Source organism: Triticum dicoccoides, chromosome 5B (assembly GCF_002162155.2).
Source record: "Triticum dicoccoides isolate Atlit2015 ecotype Zavitan chromosome 5B, WEW_v2.0, whole genome shotgun sequence".
Classification (NCBI taxonomy): domain Eukaryota; kingdom Viridiplantae; phylum Streptophyta; class Magnoliopsida; order Poales; family Poaceae; genus Triticum; species Triticum dicoccoides.
In genome coordinates this window covers 394124836-394144578 of record NC_041389.1, presented here as the reverse complement: position 1 = coordinate 394144578, position 19743 = coordinate 394124836, and positions in this window count along the sequence as shown.

The window sequence follows — 19743 nt, the reverse complement described above, 5'->3', positions numbered from 1 at the left end:
CAAACGCAAGGATATCTCCCCCCCCCGCGGATCTAGTCCCCGTTCGGGCAGGGTTGACTTCTATGGGCGACGACGCATTGGCAGAAAATTTCCCCAATCCCAGCCATGGAGAGAGGGTGTGCTTCATCTCGTTCCTTTTGAGGGGCGTGGGATTCCCAATCCACCACTTCCTCAGGGGTCTACTGGAATATTATGGGATCCAACTGCACAACCTCACACCAGGTTCTATTTTGCACATTTCCGGTTTTGTCGCCCTTTGTGAGCAATTTTTAGGCTGTGAGGCTCATTTTTAACTATGGAGAAAGTTCTTCTGCCTCGTCCCCCACCACCAGAGCGGAGGGTCCATATTTGAAGTGGGCGGCGCTGAAGTATGGTGCATAGCTGGATCCGGTTACCTACTCGGGATTCCGAAGAGGGGGTCCGACAAATGGTCTTCAGAATGGTTCTACATTGATGATGTTCCTCTTCTGGACCCTGTTCGGCGCGGGCTTCCCGAATTCTTCAGCGCCCCTTTAAATAAGCTGTTCAGTTGGCGCGCCAAGTCCCCTAGACAAGAGGATAGTCCAGAAGTAATGAGATTGGTCAGCAAGGTCAGATTATTGACCCATTCTGAACTCTCGATTGTTGAAGTTATGGCTATCGGCATAAAGCGATGTATCCAGCCTCTTCAGTCCAGGGTGGGTCCTTTGTGGAACTAGAACATGTAGGATGAAGCATCTCTCTATACGCGCAAGGGTCCGGATAATCAAGCCACATTGGATGCCATGCTTATGGACCTTTATAAGGGAAAGGACAAAGACTTTGTCCGCCTACAATGTCGGGATGACTTCTCCATGTACAACCCCATTGACTGGGTAAGTTTAGTCATTCAACAATATTTTTTCATCATCGGGGTGCGTTTAACTGAATAATCTGGTTGTTTCAAAAACATTCATGGAGGAAGGTAGTCGAGAACATCTATTGCCCTCCTCCACAACCAGAAGACCACGCACGTCACCAAGACCCCGGATTCCATGAAGATCCATATATATTTGTTGAATTTGAATACGGAGTATACTTCAAGGCGAGCCTTGACGGCTCGGAGGTAGCCATTATGGCCAATTACCCCGATCTTTACCCCTTCGTCAAGGTAAGTGTCCGGAAATCAAAAAAGGTGTGTAATTTCCGCACATAGCTTATTCTCCGCACTGGGCCGCACTTCGCAGGATCGAAGCTCGGCAAACTGTACCCTAGGACGGGCAACAAGAAGAAGAACGACACCTTCAAGGGGTGGTCATGCGAAGCGAAAGGAAGCCGGGAGCACCACTGCGCCTGCTCCATCACCCAAAAGGTATGTTCCTTATTTCATATTTAGGTGCGAAGCCGAATTGCCATTTTACATCCTCCTATTATTTCAGGAGGGGTACCCGGCGGACCATAAACAAAATTCTGGCCAGCCGGACCGCAGCCAATCCGGCGCCGGAGACATCAACTAGGACCGGGGCGCATGCTGACGCGGCGCAGACCCATCTGCCCATCAAGAACCTGATGACGTGTCCGTCACCAACTCTGAAGTAGAAAGTGCGATGAATCATTGGCACTTGAAAGAAGTTCTGCGCACCCCTGCTTTGATAGAGCTGGAGTTTACCGCTCTTAGCATCGTGGGTGCATACATCCAAGCTGCCCGGGACGGACTTACAGGAGTTGCTCACCTGTTCTCAAAAGATATACAGGTATAAGTTTATATAAACTTAGTAGATAGATAGTAGTAGCCCCTGAGACTTAAAGTGGGTGAAAAAAGCCGATTTGAGGATCGTTTTTTACCGCAGGTTCTCAAGGAAAAGAACAGTGCATTGTTCCAGGAGCTCGAGACAAGCCGAACATAGCTAAATGCCACTGTCTCCGAGCTTGAAGAAATGAAGAGTGCCCCAATGTTTTTGGCAAAGATAAAAAACTAGAAGAAAAAGTGAAGAAGCAGGCCGAAGAGATAGAGAGCTTAAAGGCTCAACTCTTGGAGGCACAACATGAAAATCAGAAGCTGAAGGGCGACATATTCGGTATCACTTGTGAACCATCCGCATTTTTGATATAATCATACGGAATGTTATAATTCGGTTGATACAGGTATGTTGACCGGCCGCCCCAAGGAGGAAATGTTCGGGCTGCAAAGTGATGTTCTAGAAGAACTGGCAAAGCTGCACGAGCATGCCTGGAAGGCCATGAAGAATATGGACAAAGCCTTATGGACCTCCGACGTCCCTCCAGAAAGTATGGAGGGGTTGGCAGATATGTTTGAAGGGTGTTTGACGTCGCTTTGAGCTGTGGAAGACATCCGCATGCCGTGAAGGTTCCCGAGAGGCATGGGCCATGGTAAAGACGCGCTATACCGGACTTGATCCGAACCATATGGCCCGTGTTGGACCGCAAGGACCTAACAGGAAGGAAATTCCTGTAAGCTTGGTATACGACCAAGTAATGACAGCGGCGAAATTTTTGCAACAAGATTGTAAATTAGATAGTCTATTAGATGGCGTATAAAGAGAGCAGGTGTTCGATTCTATGTAACAATGTACTTTATGACTGAACTTATCTCCTATCAAACTTATAATTTTTTTGTCATCGCAGACCTTCAGCTTCCACCTCCGAACCAAGAAGTTGGAGTGTTTCCATATACCACGTCTAACTAAGAAACGTTTAATATCTTTGGAAACCCGACAATCCAGTCATATTGCTCGAATAGACAAAAGTAGTCGGGGAGTTATGTTATATTACTTTTTAACGTAAGAAACATCTTCCAAGAAAAATAGCTCTATTAGGGGTTCCTTTCCTTGGGCTAGGCTCGTATCCAAAGTACAAGCAACCAATTTTGTAGCTTTTTCCAAAAACAATCTGTTGTATATGTGCCGACCAATTATTCCCTTGGCTAACTTTCGGCTTCACCCATCTAAGGTACATGTCCGGATAACCCAGTTGTAACAATCGCAGAGGTACTCCCTTTACACCCTAGCTGAACAATCGGGAATGTAGGGTATAAAGATAGGAGCAAGGCAACCCAGCTTGGCAAAAACTTAAGTCATAGAGGTGCATAAAATGGCAGAAACAACAACCATTATGGATGAAAGGAGCTTGTAAGCTTTTCAATAAAATGCTTCTTTAAAAGAAGCCCCCATGTATGATGGGGTGTATACATTTAAAGATGTGTACCCCCAATAATGCGGTCCATCTGAACATACATTTGAGAAGAAAAGGGAAAAATAAAAAAGTGAGAGAAAAGAGAAAAAACCTAGTTTGAAATGAAACCTAAGGAGGCCGAACCATGCGTAAAATCTTCGGAGCCAGGCAGTGTTCCATGGATTTGGCTCAATGCGATTATCCTCTGCATTGCGAAGGCGATAGGCTCCTCCAGTAAGGACTTCATCTGTGATGAAGGGCCCCTCCCATTTGGGTTTGAGCTTATCCTTTTTCTTCTCCGAGAGGAATATAACAAGTTCGCCGACATTGTATGTTTTAGCCCGCACTTCCCTATTTGGTAATGCCTGGCCTGTTGTTGATAGAATGCAGAATGGGCCTTAGCAACGTCGCACTCCTCATTGAGTCCATCTAGGTCGTCCTGCCGATCTAGTTCGGCTTCTTTCTCTTCATACATGCGCACTCTAGGTGAGTCATGAATAATATCGCAGGGCAATACGGCCTCGACACCATACACCATAAAGAAAGGTGTGTATCCGGTCGTTCGATTGGGCGTGGTCCGGAGTCCCCAGAGTACGGAATCAAGTTCCTCAACCCAGTGCTTGTCTGATTCTCATAAAGAGCGTACTAGTCCGCGCTTAATACCACTCATGATCAGACCATTGGCCCGTTTGACTTGGCCGTTTGTTTGAGGGTGGTATATGGACGCATAGTCGAGTTTAATGCCCAACTTAGCGCACCAGGTTTTTACCTCATCAGTTGTGAAGTTAGAGCCATTATCAGTGATGATACTGTGTGGGACACCATAACGGTGGACTACACAGGATATAAAGTCAACTACTGGTCTGGCCTCAGCTGTTTTTACTCCTTTGGCCTCTATCCATTTAGTGAATTTATCAACCATGACCAGCAAGTATTTCTTTTTGTGGCTTCCCCCTTTAAGGGGTCCAACCATGTCAAGCCCCTAGGATGCAAAGGGCTAAGTAATGGGGATTGTTCTTAATGCGGTGGGAGGCATGTGGCTTTGATTGGCGAAAAGCTGACAGCCCACGCAACGTTGGACAAGGGCTTGAGCATGTACTCGAGCCTCAGGCCTGAAAACCCCTGTCCGGAACACCTTACTTATGAGGGCTCGCGCTGCGGCATGATGACCGCCGAGGCCAGCATGTATTTCTGCCAAGAGCTGCCTTCCCTCTTCTTTGGAGATACACCTTTGAAGGACTCCGGTAGTACTACTTTTATATAGTTCATCCTCATGCACTTTAAAGGCTTTAGAGCGCCGAACTATGTATCGAGCCTCATTTTGATTGTTGGGGAGCTCTTGCCTATTAAGGCAGGCCAGGAATGGTTCAGTCCAGGGAGCGATAGCCGCCATGATCTCATGAGCAGAGGGTGTTACCTCGAAATCCGAACCCCCGACGGTGTCGGCATTGTGTTCGGCGGTTGGGTGTGTGATTAGATCTGCATTGCCTTCTCCGCTCTCACCTCGCCACACCATGGTTGGCTTAAAGAGCCTTTACACAAAGGTGTTGGGTAGCACAGGGTCGCGTTTAGCGCCCATACAAGCGAGGATGTTGACTGCCTGATTACTCTCTCGAGCGACGTAATGAAATTCCAGTCCTTCAAATTAGGCCGATATTTTTTATATGGCATTTCGATACAAAGCCATTTTTGGGTCCTTTGCATCGAACTCTCCGTTAACCTGGGAAATTGCGAGGTTGGAGTCACCACACACCTCCAGGTGTTGTATACCCATGGAGACATCCATGCGAAGACCATGTAGCAGTGCCTCATATTCGGCCGCGTTGTTGGAATCAGTATACATAATCTATAGTACATAGAAGACTGTGTCCCTAGTGGGGGATGTTAGGATGACGCCAGCCCCCAGTCCGACCAGCATTTTAGAGCTGAGTACGTAATCCAATTGGAGTATGAGCTATACTCTTTGGGGAGTTCAGCTTCCGTCCATTCAGCGATAAAATCGGCCAATACCTGGGACTTAATAGCCCGACATGGCTTGTATATGATTTCAAACGGTAAAAGATCGATGGCCCATTTGGCTATGTGGCCAGTGGCATCCCTGTTATTGATAATGTCATTGAGTGGTACTTCAGATGCCACTGTGATCGAGCACTCATGAAAGTAGTGTCGCAGTTTACAGGATGCCATGAAGACTATGTAGGCTATCTTCTGTTAGTGGGGGTATCAGGATTTGCAAGGTGTAAGGACCTTCGATACATAATAGACTGGTTTTTGGCTGGGGATTTTATGTCCCTCTTCCCCTCGTTTGACGATGAGCACAACACTAACCACTTGGTTAGTCACCGAAATATATAACAACATGGGCTCTCCAACACCTGGTGCGGCTAGGATTGGGTTGCTTGCAAGAAGGGTTTTAATCTCTTCTAGTCCGGCTGTGGCAGCATTCGTCCATTTGAAGTTGTCTGTGCGTCATAATAGCTTGTAGAGTGGTAGCGCTTTCTCTCCCAATTTGGAGATGAAGCGGCTTAAGCATGCGACGCAACCCGCTAACTTTTGGACTTGCTTTAGGTCTATTGGTACGACCAATTGTGACAATGCTCGGATCTTGGCTGGGTTTGCTTCAATTCCTCTATGGGAAGCGATGAACCCAAGCAGCTTTCCTGCCGGAACTCCAAAGACATATTTTTCTGAATTAAGCCGTATGTCGTATGTTCGGAGGTTGTCGAAGGCGAGGATAAGATCGTCCACAAGCGTATGGATGTGCTTTGTCTTGATGACCAAGTTGTCCACATATGCTTCAACAGTTTTGCCTATTTTCTTTTCCAGGCAAGTTTGAATCATGCGCTGGTAGGTAGCCCCAACATTTTTGAGTCCAAAGGGCATAGCATTGAAGCAGAAGGGACCATAAGGGGTGACGAACGCGGTTGCCGCCTGGTCCGATTCCTTCATCTTAATCTTATGGTATCCAGAATAAGCATCGAGGAAACACAAAGAGTTGTGCCCTACGGTTGCGTCAATTATTTGGTTAATGCGAGGCAATGGGAAGGGTTCTTTAGGGCAAGCCTTGTTGAGGTCCTTGAAATCGACACACAGGCGCCAGGATTTGTCCTTCTTTGGTACCATAACCAAGTTGGCTAACCAATTCAGATGTTTAATTTCCCTAATAAATCCAGCCTCTAACAATTTGGATAGCTCTTCTCCCATGGTTTGACGCTTGGGTTCGGAGAATCGCCGTAGTGTCTGCTTCACGGGTTTGAATCCTTTGATTATGTTAAGACTGTGTTCGGCCAGTCATCATGGGATGCTGGGCATGTCTGATGGGTGCCTGGCAAAGATATCCCAATCCTCTCGCAGGAATTTTTGTAGGGCGGCGTCCACTGCCGGATCCAGCTGTGCTCTAATAGATTCTGTTTTATTAGGGTCCGTCGGGTGCACTTGGAATTTTACTATTTCCTTGGCTGGTTTGAAAGAGGTGGATTTGGATCTCTTATCGAGGATCACATCGTCCCTATCCACCATGGACCGTAGGGTGGTTAATTCCTCCGCCGCTAGGGCTTCAGATAGTGCCTCCAGGGCCAAGGATGCAGTTTTGTTTTCGGCGTGAAGGGCTTTGTCCGGGTCGCTTGAGATTGTGATAATTCCATTAGGACCGGGCATTTTGAGTTTCATATACCCATAGTGCGGTATGGCTTGAAAGCGTGAGAAAGCGTCCCGGCCAAGGATGGCGTGATATCCGCTATTAAAGGGGACCACATGAAAGAGAAATTCTTCGGATCTATAGTTCTCAGGCGTGCTGAACACCACATCCAGTTTAATTTTTCCCGAGCAGTGTGCCTCTCGACTGGGGATAATACCTCGAAAGGTGGTATTGCTTTGCTCGATGCGTGATCTATCACTACAAAAAATACACTTTTCTGTTGATACGTGTTTGTCACAGTAGGTCACATTTTCTATCATGCATGTACATCCATGACGATTTTATGACAGAATCAAGATAGTCATACCTGTGCTGTCGTAGAAGTGTTCCATGGCATTACCAAAATTATCATCATGGAAGTGTCCACTTCCATGATGATAAATCGCGCATCATAGAAGTTCTTTTTTCAAGGGCGACCGACACGTGGCATACACCGTAACGGCTCACTGTTACGCTATCGGGTCCGGTTTTAGATCCGATAATCCGTTAACAACCCCGACCAATGGGGATTTTCCACATGTAAAATCATCATTGGCTGGAGGAAACACGTGTCGGCTCACTGTTGGGACAAATGCCATTCACTCATTGGACCGAAGGCACCTATGATACATCGACATGTGGCACGGCCCAACAGAGGCCCATTCCTGTGAAAAGGCCGGTGTCGTGGAATTATCACGTCAGATGTCCTAGTGAAAGGACTTAGTCGTGGAGCCATTGCAATGAGATTAGCTTGAAGGGGTTAAACCGGAACAAAGGACACGGGGAGTTTATACTGGTTCGGCCCCTTGCGGTGAAGGTAAAAGCCTATGATCCAGTTGTTGTGGGATTGATTGGTCTCGATGAGCAGGGAGAGAATCCACTTTACCTATCTCTCGAGTTGTTCTTTTTCTGTCCCTGAACCGCCGCCGGGTCGTCCCTTTATATACATAGGTTGACGCCCGGCCGGTCTACAGAATCCCGAGGCTGGCTCGTACAAGAGTCCGGCTCGGTTTCTTCCTTTCCCTAACTTACAATACAAGTTACACATCTCAAGTCGGTTTACATACATGGGCCCTAATCCGCCATTGGGCTCTAGGCCTCTAAGCTTCTGTAGTAAAACGCCATAGTCTTCATCCTCATGGGCTTCTGTACAGATGACTCTTTGTGAGTATAATCCCGCACATCCTGGGCGGTTTACACTCAGTAGTTATATCCCTAACATTAGGCCCCAGATTGGTTTGAACTTGTTCATGTCAATCTTCAACTTAGACAAATTCTGATTTGAACATCTTCGTGTTGACCTTGTAAACCACCGTGACGTCATCTTCTGAAATCGCCATAAACCGCCATGACGTCATCTACGTAAAAAACCTATAAATATTTCTCCTTATTAATTAATCTCCGAAAATCAAAGCGACAGTTGTGCCCCATTCTCTGTTTTGGGCTCCTCGATTCCCACGCGTGCCTACTTACCCATATGCCTTATAAATAGGACTAGGGGTCTTTTTCTTTTCCCCTTCCGTGCCTCTTCTTCCTCCTCGCAACACTCAAGCCCTAAAGCTTCGCCGCCGCCCTCGACCTTCAAGCGCTGCATCATCCCTGGCCGCTGCATCGACCTGAACGTACCAGAGAACTGCGGCACCTCTCCGCCGATCCTGTGAAGCCGGTAAGCTTTCTTTCTTCAACCCTAGATCTGCATTAGGGTTTCATGCCTTCATCGGTCTTCATCAATGTTCGTCGGTGCTTACTGCTTTCTCTTACTGCCCCATTGTATCCTGACAAACTTAACATCTTCCCTGTGCGGCCGAAACTATAGTTTACTTTTCCTCACCATAGCGTCCTTTCGCCTATGAACAGATCCCATCTGGATCTTTGTTGTTCTGCTGTCGCCACTTTAAGGCTTTGAGTTTTTTCCTTTTCCTGAACTGCGCTAGATCCGTAATTATAAATTTAGCCTGTGAAACCTGTTTCTGCAGCACTTAGTAATTTTCAGATCTGTTTCTTCCATATCACAGTAAGTGGTTTAACTTTTTACAAAATGATAATCCGCCAGGTACCATTAGCCCTCTCTTAAACCGCCAACTTTACCTGAACATCAGTATCCGGCTTAACATGCACATATGCTCTGATAGACTCCTTCCCCCGGCCTGATGCCGATTCACGTATATCAGTCTTGAATCGTGAACCAGCGTTTGAACTTCTTTTACAGCTTGTCATAAAAAATGGCCAAACAGTTCACCTCATGCAATTAGGTTCCCTCCCGGGTTACAGAAGAACAACTTACTGGGTATGTTTTGACTGGCGCTTTAGCAAAACAAGAGATCATTCATTGGAGAGTCCCGGGTATTGAAAATCCTCCTGAACCTCAAGATGGAATTTTTTTATCTTTCTGCTTTAATCCGCCCCCCTTTTTACACTTTCTGATGGCCTTCTTTTTATCTTTGTAGGGCGATGATCCGTTCTGGGAGAGAAAACCTCAAGACACACCGGCAAAGCCACAAGACAAACCGGTGAGAGCACCTCGTAACAAGACCAAGGTCACAAAGAGGCCAGCAAAGAAGAGAACCGCCGAGTCCTCTGATCTGGCAGAAGATGTTGATGACTCGGAACCAGAGGTAGAACTTGATTCCCTTGGTTCATTTTTCATGCACCTTATTGATAATGATCATTATCAGGATGATGCGGAAGCCAGCCGCGCTGACCATGTAGAGGTAATTTCCCTTTCCTCCGATTTAGATCATGTGCCAGTACAAAAACTTCATCGCGCAGTCCGGAAAGTAAAACATTCACATCCTCTTGCTCATTTGGATCCACACTTTTATTTTAAGACACAGCAACATGAAGCTCGTCGCACAACCCAGCATAGTGGCCAACAAGTTACCTCCTCCGGTTTACTGGACACCCCAGTTCGAAAACGCCGTCCAGAGGTCTCTTGTACTTTTAATACATCTTATCCCAAGGCGAGTTACTTCCGATATCTGCTTAATCCATCTGATTCGAATTATCAGGGAACTTCCTATTCATCCTCCGGCGATTCATCAACCACACAGATGCCTCCACTCAAAACCGTTCCTGGGTAAGCATAGTAGACTTTATTTTTATGCCTTGCTCCAGTTTACTGTACTAATCTCTGTATCTTGTTCTTTTCAGTGCCAAAGCTAGACTTAGCAAAAAAGCCAAACTGGATACACCAACTGATGATAATCCGGCTACTGAACCGGAGAGGACCTTAGAGGTTGTTGATCAAAATGATGACATTGCTCTGGATGACCCGGTTCCGCAGGGTCAGGACACTTTTGGTGATCCGCCAGAAATTAAGCCAACCAGCAATCATGCTGTTCCGCCAAGCCCAACTATTGATCCACCAAGCCCGGCCAAACCATCTGATAAACCGCCAAGCCCACCAAAGACTGCTAAGACCACAGACGATGTTGTGATCACCGGTTTTGGTCACACTGTTCCAGGCAATCATGTCGCTTTATCAAAGCACAGTGCCAAAGAAGAATTCTCTGCTGTGGACAAGGGCAAATGGAAAACAGATTTATCCAGCTGTGCTCACCTCAATGCTCAGGAACTCCACTCTGGATATCTAAACCGCCTATATACAAGTCGTGATTACGAGGCCGGTTTAGTCAACTTGATGAAGGAGCGCTTTGAGGTAATTCCTGTTCAAACCTTTCATAAAATTTTCTTCCTTGTGCTTTAAATCAACTCCAGTGTAGCCCCCAAGGGCCGGTTTATCTCTTCAAGATGAATCGGTACTTCTTGTTGCAAAGCTTATCCTTGTTGAATTCCTTCACATCCGGTTTATCTGATCAATTAAGCATTAGCCCCCAAGTGCCAAGATTAATACTTGTATTGAGCCTTGGGACTTAAAATACCAGTTAAGAAGAAGCAATACGCATTAGCCCCCAAGTGCCAAGTGCATAACTTGTTATGTGCTTGGGACTTTGAAAAAGTATTATCAACTTATGATCTGTCTTTTGCAGGTCGACTTAATCAACAAAGATTCTCGAATCGCCGACATTCAGGAAAACATCAAGTCCCAGCAAGCCGAAACATCTAAAGCCAAGGATGAATTGAAGAGCGCTTTAACATCCATGGAACAATTGAAGGATGGCTTCAAAAACAAGCGGGCAGGCTGGGAGACTCAAAAAGCCGCTTTGCTGAAACAGGCAAAGGATGCTGAAGCGGCATTGACACCGGTGGCGGAAGAGCTGACTAGCTTAAAGCGGCAAATCAACGCTATGGCTTCTACCACCTTTGGTAAGTACTTTTTTCAAGAGCCTTTCTTAAACATAGTTGAAACTGCCGATTTAACAACAAGTTCTTAAACCGTTGCAGGTAGTCGTGTTGCTCATCTAGGCTCAGATATGCGCAAGAAGTTGAAAGTAGCTTATACCTTGATAGAACAACTATACACCGGCACTCAACAAGTCATCTGCGCAGCCTCGTACAATAAACCACTGCCAACTTTAATCAAGGATACGTTGGCCAAATTATCCATGACTCCTGCCCAGCTAGAAGAGGTGAAAAGATCTGCTACAAGGGCTGGCGCTTTATCTGCACTGACTCGGGCCAAAGCTTGGATAGCTGATCTTGATCCGGAAGATATTGGAAAGGGCTATCCTAGCCAACAAGAAGATGGGTCAGAATTTGACAGTGAAGCCCTCAAAGCCTTGACAAAGGAGATGCGTCCGCTCGCAAGCAGATTGGCCGAAGAAGCCGACTTGTCTGTCCGTCGGTCCTACTATGATGCAGACAACAAACGGATTGATGCATCTATGAATGAAGCGCAGAATCTTATCCCGCCAATCCGTAAGCACACTTATGCCCCTGACATTGAACCGTCCAATCTTATAAGCGACGAAGCTATCTTCCAAGCTTTAACCGGGATTGACTGGGCAACCATTGACTTCCAGCCACTGGGTGGGGAGGAGGAGGTTGAACCGGCACAAAACGATCCATCAACTTCTCGTTGGCCTGATGACGAATCATAATCCGACAGCCGGCTTTATTTCCGCAGATTGCCTTCTATGCAACAAATAGTTATTATTTTGGGCATCAAAGCACCTTGTAATAGGCTAGTTGAAATACTTTGATCTTCCGCCATCGTGCATTGCTACATGACACTGTTTAATCCGTCATGATTGTTGCTATGCTTGCTGATGTGCCTTAGCAATTTCATGAAATCCTGTTGTCTGCATTTGAGAAACTTAAATGTGCCCCGGCGGTTTACCGCCGAACGGGTTATGATACCCAATATAGAGCCAGAGTTTTATAAACAAGCCTGCAAAACAATGAAATATAAAATACATCATACCTGTGATATTGAATCACATCGTTAGGTTACCAACTTTTGTAGTGAGGGTGATAACCCAAATCTTGAGTGCTGATAACTCCCACCAAGCTGTGCTAGTGCATTAGAAGCCATGTCGGGTTATGATAAACACCGGATGATCATCCTGGCGACTTATAGTCAATGCCAGACCGGGCTAAGAAACACCGGTTCATAATTGATTATGTGCTAACAACTGATAGTTGAAAGCTACATCGGGTTAAGAAACACCGGTTTAGATGTAATGACTTATAGTCAGGTCTGGTCAATAGACACCGGTTTATCATAGAACCTTATCAAAGGAGAGAAAACTTGCAAAAAAAATCAAATGAAAACTTGTAGTCAAGGCTTTTCAAGGGCTGCCAGGCCTAAATTCGAGGCTTCTCATGGGCTGCCAGGCCGCTGAGTTAAACCATTTGACAAAGCCTTTTAAGATGGGCCTCCAATTAACCAATCGTCATTTTAACTTTGACAAGTTCAGGTTCTGTATAAGATTGACTTGTCAAACGTTCGGCGGGTCATACTAGGATTACCTGGACGGAGTGGCTTACTTGATGAAGGCACGTTAACCCGGGGTTTTAGGTGAATACACCTGGCTTCCAAGCCTGGCTCGATAGCCTATTACAAGGGTCCTTTCAAATTCTTTGTTGCTTTGCACAAAGAGCCCCCAAGTAACTTTGTGAGCTGTGCTCAATGGGTGCCTATGTTTGAGCGGTGCTTAGCAACAAGACTCTCTTTGGCCCCTTGGGTGTGAAGCTCCCAAGCTTTGTTGTGGCATGATAGCCGGTTTAATGGACAAATAGGATGTCGCTTTATAAGCAGAAGCTCCCTTGTAACCAAGAAATATTGGAAGAACGCCAGAGGCCCTGCTTTTAGCAAGGATGCCGGTTTATTATATTGATCATAATATATACATTGTCAAAATATGTGCATAATGGGAGCCTATGGCTCAGGTGTAGTAAGGCCGAAGATGAGCGATGTTCCACGGCCGACGGGTCTCCTCCGATTTGCATGAGTCTTTGTGCTCTTCAATGTCGATGAGGTAGTATGATCCGTTGTGCAGATTCTTGCTGACCACAAAGGGCCCTTCCCAAGGTGGGGATAACTTGTGCATATTGGTCTGATTCTGGATGAGCCGGAGTACTAAGTCGCCTTCTTGAAAGGTTCTTGTTTTAACCCGGTGGCTGTGATAACGCCGCAGGTCTTACTGATAAACCGCCGAACGAGTCAACACCATGTCCTGTTTTTTCATCTAACAGGTCCAATGCTTCTTGACGTGCTTGCTCGGTGTCCGCTTCAACATAATTGGCAACCCGGGGTGAGTTGTCACGAATATCACTTGTGAGTACCGCCTCTGCCCCATAAACCATGACGAAAGGTGTATAACCCATAGATCGATTTGGGGTGGTGTTTATGCTCCATAACACACATGGTAATTCCTCCACCCAACAACCCGGCATCTTCTTCAAAGGAACCATAAGCCGGGCCTTGATACCCTTCAAGATTTCCTGATTAGCTCTCTCAGCTTGACCATTAGACTGGGGGTGAGCCACAGACGACACATCAATCCAGATGTGCTCTTGTTGACAAAAGTCCTCCATCTCGCCTTTTGAGAGGTTCGTGCCATTATCTGTGATGATGCCGTGTGGAAAACCAAAGCGGAAGATCACCTTCTTGATGAATTGAACCGCCGTGACTGCATCACACTTGCTTACGGGCTCCGATTCAACCCATTTAGTGAACTTGTCAACCGCCACCAAGAGGTGGGTCTTCTTATCTTTGGACCACTTAAAAGGCCCTACCATATCAAGCCCCCAAGTAGCAAATGGCCAAGTGATTGGAATCATCCTTAACTCCTGAGCCGGAACGTGAGCTCGTCGTGAGAACTTCTGACAACCGTCGCACCACCTCACCAATCCTCAGCATCAGCATGAGCCGTCAGTCAATAGAAGCCATGATGAAAAGCTTTAGCAACCAAGGATTTTGAACCGACGTGGTGACCACAATCTCCTTTGTGGATCTCACGTAGAATCTCATGGCCTTCTTCAGGAGAAACACAATGCTGGAACACACCTGAGACACTACAGTGGTGTAATTCGCCGTTGTGAATAACCATGGACTTGGATCGCCGGATTATCTGTCTGGACAAAACTGCATCTTTTGGTAGCTCGCCCCGGTTCATATACGCCAAATATGGAACCGTCCAATCCGGAATAATATGTAAAGCGGCCACCAATTGTGCCTCTGGATCCGGAACAGCCAAGTCCTCCTTTGTAGGCAACTTAACTAATGGGTTATGCAAGACATCCAGAAATGTATTGGGCGGCACCGGTTTACGTTGAGATCCCAGCCGGCTTAAAGCATCTGCTGCTTCATTCTTGCACCGATCAATGTGCTCAACTTGATAACCCTTGAAGTGACTAGCGACAATATCCACCTCTTGTTGGTAAGCCGCCATGAGTGGATCCTTGGAATCCCAAGTACCTGAAACTTGCTGAGCCACCAGATCGGAGTCCCCAAAGCATCGTACCCGGCTTAAGTTTATTTCCTTAGCCACTTGAAGAACATGGAGTAAGGCCTCATACTCAGCTGCATTGTTAGTGCAAGGAAACATTAAGCGGAGAACATAACGAATTTTATCACCTCGAGGGAAGTAAGGACAACTCCAGCCCCCGAGCCCTCCAATTGCCTGGACCCATGGAAGTGGATAGTCCAGTATGTGCTATCCGGTTTGTCTTCCGGTGCCTGCAACTCTGTCCAGTCATTGATGAAATCCACAAGGGCCTGGGACTTGATAGCTGTTCGAGGCATATATTTCAAACCGTGCGGTCCAAGCTCAATAGCCCACTTTGCAACCCGGCCAGTTGCCTCCCTGTTCTGGATTATATCCCCCAAAGGAGCGGAACTGACCACTGTGATGGAATGACCCTGAAAGTATTGTTTAAGCTTCCAACTTGCCATGAAAACGCCATACACCAGCTTTTGCCAATGCGGATATCTTTGCTTTGACTCAATGAGCACTTCACTGATATAATAAACCGGCCTTTGAACCGGGTATTCCTTCCCAGCCTCCTTGCGCTCCACCACAATAGCTACGCTGACAGCCCGGGCATTAGCAGCCACGTATAACAATAGCGGCTCCTTATCGACCGGAGCAGCAAGAACCGGCGGCTCGGCCAACTTCTTCTTTAAGTCCTCAAACGCCGCATTAGCAGCATCACTCCAGACAAAATTGTTTGTCTTCTTCAACATCTGATATAGAGGGATCGCCTTCTCTCCCAACCTGCTGATAAACCGGCTTAGAGCCACAATACGACTCACCAAACGTTGAACATCATTGATACACGCCGGTTTAGCCAGAGACGTAATAGCCTTGATCTTTTCCAGATTAGCCTCAATGCCCCTGTTAGATACTAGAAAACCTAAGTGCTTGCCTGCCGGAACACCAAAAACGCACTTGTCCGGATTGAGCATCATCTTATAAACCCGAAGATTGTGAAAGGTCTCCTTCATGTCATCTATCAGTGTCTCCTTCTTCCTGGACTTTACCAAAACATCGTCGACATAAGCATGAACATTGCGCCCAATCTGAGTATGAAGACAATTCTGCACACATTGCTGATAAGTTGCCCGGGCACTCTTGAGCCCGAAGGGCATAGACACATAGCAGAAGGCTCCAAAGGGAGTGATGAAGGCTGTCTTCTCCTGGTCCTTAACTGCCATCTTGATCTGATGATAACCAGAATAAGCATCCAAGAAACTCAAACGCTCAGTACCCACCGTAGCATCAATGATCTGATCAATACGAGGGAGACCGAAAGGATCAGCCGGACAAGCCTTGTTCAAGTCCGTGTAATCCACACACATTCGCCAAGTGCCATTCTTCTTAAGCACTAGCACCGCATTAGCCAGCCACTCCGAATGAAAAACCTCAATTATAAACCCAGCCGCCAAGAGCCGGTCTACCTCCTCACCAATAGCCTTGCGCCTTTCTTCATTGAAGCGGCAGAGAAACTGCTTGACCGGTTTAAACTTAGGATCAATATTGAGATTATGCTCAGCGAGTTCCCTCGGTACACCTGGCATGTCAGAAGGTTTCCATGCAAAGATGTCCCAGTTCTCACGGATGAACTTGATGAGCGCGCTTTCCTATTTTGGATCCAGAGTAGTGCTGATACTAAACTGTTTCGATGAATCGCCAGGAACAAAATCAACCAACTTAGTCTCATCAGCCGGTTTAAACTTCAGGGTCGGGTCATGCTCTGTGGTGGGATTCTTCAGAGGAGTCATATCTGCTGGATCAACATTGTCCTTGTAGAACTTCAACTCTTCTGCTGCGCAAACCGACTCAGCATAGGCCGCATCACCCTCTTCACAGTCCAAAGCGATCTTACGACTCCCGTGCACCGTGATGGTCCCCTTATGACCCGACATTTTGAGCTGTAAATAAATATAACAGGGCCTTGCCATGAACTTTGCGTAAGCCGGCCGTCCAAATAGGGCGTGATATGGGCTATGGATTTTCACCACCTCAAAGGTCAAAGTTTCTGACCTAGAATCATGCTCATCACCAAACACAACCTCCAAAGCTATCTTGCCAACAGGATATGCCGATTTACCTGGTACCACACCGTGAAAAACAGTGTTTGACGGTTTAAGATTCTTATCCGTCAATCCCATGCGACATAAGGTTTCATAATACAGGATGCTGATGCTGCTCCCTCCATCCATGAGTACCTTGGTGAACTTATAACCCCCCACCTGAGGTGCCACCACTAAATCCAGATGACCCGGATTATCAACCCGGGGCGGATGATCTTCTCCGCTCCACATGATGGGATGCTCGGACCAACATAAGTAACGGGGTACTGCCGGCTCAACAGTGTTAACTGGCCTCTTGTGAAGCTTCTGATCGCGCTTGCACAAGCTAGTGGTAAAAACATGATACTGCCCACTGTTCAACTGCTTCGGGTGACTCTGATAACCTGATTGCTGCTGATTCCCTTGATTATTCTGCTGGTTGTGACCACTTTGGTTGTTCTGGTTGCCCCGATTACCCTAAAATCCTGAGTTTGAACCGCCTCCGCCGTAACCTGGCCCGTGAGATCTTGGACCTGAACCGCCAGATGGACCCTGATCATACTGGAAGAGATCAGAGTTTTTGAACTCCCTCATAATGAAGCAATCCTTCCACAGGTGCGTGGCTAGAACCTCCTTCGTCCCGTGCTTTGGGTAGGGCTGGTTTAACAGGCGCTCTAGATTCATGCCTCCACCGCGCTGGGGTGGTTTACCCTTACGACGCTGTGCATCAGCCTGCACATTGGTGTTAGCCACAAAATCTGAATTGTCCGCTTTACGCTTACCATTGTTTCCATGGCCCGCCTGGTTATGCTGCTGTCCCTTTGCACCGCCGTGCTTCTTTCCCTTCTCCGGCTTCTCTTCGTCAGACTCGAGATCCTTGGTATTATCAGAATCGACATACTTAACCAAAGCTGCCATAAGTGTTCCCATGTCATTATAGTGGCGTTTGAGCCATCCCAATTTCATCTTCAGTGACTTAAACCGGCAATTTCCCTCCAATGTTATGATTGCCAAATCAACGTTGATACGGTCTGACGAATGCAGGATCTCCGAAACCCGGCGCACCCAATGAGTCGTTGATTCGTTTTCTCCCTGGACACAAGTAGCCAGATCCACAATTGACATGGGTTGCTTGCATGTATCTTTGACATTTGCTATAAACCGGGCCTTCAACTCGTCCCATGAATCGATGGAGTTAACGGGCAGGCTCTTTAACCAAGTGCGAGCTGTTCCTTCCAACATAATGGTGAAGTACTTTGCACACGCCTCTTCATCTACATCCAGCATCTCCATAGCCATCTCGTAGCTCTCAACCCATGACTCGGGGGGTAAATCGGCGGTGTAGTTAGGCACCTTACGCGGGCCCTTGAAATCCTTGGGTAACCGCACATTACGTAGAGCCGGGGTGAGACACGACACTCCCCAGGAGCTGAAAGCAAGTCCTCGTTCCACTGACGCCGCTGGCTGAACCGGGGCAGGCTGACGATCATCTACGTACTATGCCGCAAACTCTGCCTCCCGTCGCGCTCTACCATTATCGACCACGTCCTGAGCGTTTGCACCACCACGCGCCGGATTAGGTCCCCGAGGGGCGTCACAGTTCTGTGCACTGCTTGAGACAGCTGGTTCCTTAATGTGCCTGCTGTAACTCTTGCTCAGGCGAGGGGTTGAGTGAATACTGTCTCGGCTGTATGAATAAGCCTGCTGCTGCAGCATGGCAGTCTGAAGAAGATCCCTGGCCCGCCGCGTCTCAACCGCCGCTGGAGACTCACCCTCCATTGGAATAGCTGCCAATCGAGACGCTGCAGCAATCATGTTGTCCAAAGGGGTGGGGAAGTGACCCAACGGGGGTGTAATGTACTGTGGCAGGTTATCTGTTTGTCGAGGCGGGTCCATCACCCGTGGTTGATCCGGCGCTCCGGTCCTAGGCGCTGCAGTCCGGTTTACCGCTGCCAGATTACTGGGCCCTGCTCCTGGCGTATTGAAGAGATTCATCGCGTCGTAAACCGGTGGCAAGCGAGACTGATGCCTCCTCCTCAATACATCATTCGAAGCGTTTTGATCTAGCATGAGCCGGTAATTCTCGGCCTGAATCCTCTGTGACTGGGCATCTAAAGTGGCCCGTTCCTCAGCCATCCTGGTTTCCTCCGCTGCCAAATCCTCCTTGTCTTGAGTTATCTGATCCCGCAACTTTGTGACCTCCGCATTATGGTGATCTTGAGTCGCTGGGGTAACTGCTGTAGTCAGCAACGTCGTCCAGGCATCCAATAAACCGGACAGAACTTGAGCCGGCCGGTGCGCGGGGCCCCCTGCCCCGGCTGCTGATCCAGAAACCATAGCTGCTGCAGTTGAAGATTGCAAGGTGGGCTGCCTACCAGCCATGAAGATCGCAACCCGGTTTGGCGGTTCAAAGGGGTCTGGAATATTGTCGCCATCGGAATAACCCCCGAACCCTCTGTCCTGTACTTGATACAACGACTCAGTTTCCCCGGTAGATGATCCGCCGTGGGAGTAGATAGCCGTCTCACCATCAGATACCGGTTCAGATTCGGTACCATGGATGAATCCTACGAACGCCCGCTTCATGGCAGGCTGAAACCGGGCAGGGCTTGCACGCTGAGCCGTCTCGACGAAGTCGGTGCAGATATCCGGCTTAGGGCCCGGTTCGCCGATCTTGTCGATGAAGACGTGAATTCCTCCAAAGGGGACTCGGTACCCGTACTCGATTGAGCCGGCATCGGGGCCCCAGCCTGCATCATCGATGTAGAGCTTTCCGCGACCACTCTTGGTCATCTGGCCAACCGCGTATCTCACTACAAAAAAAAGACACATCCGTGACATTTTGGGCCGAATTTTTTTTCTATCATACATATGACACTTCTATGACGATAATTGTGACAAAACCCAGTATCATCATAGATGTGGTGGGATCCTACTTCTATGACAAAAAATCATGATAGAAAATGGGTTTTTCGTCCTGGGCGGGCCGGAGAGGCAG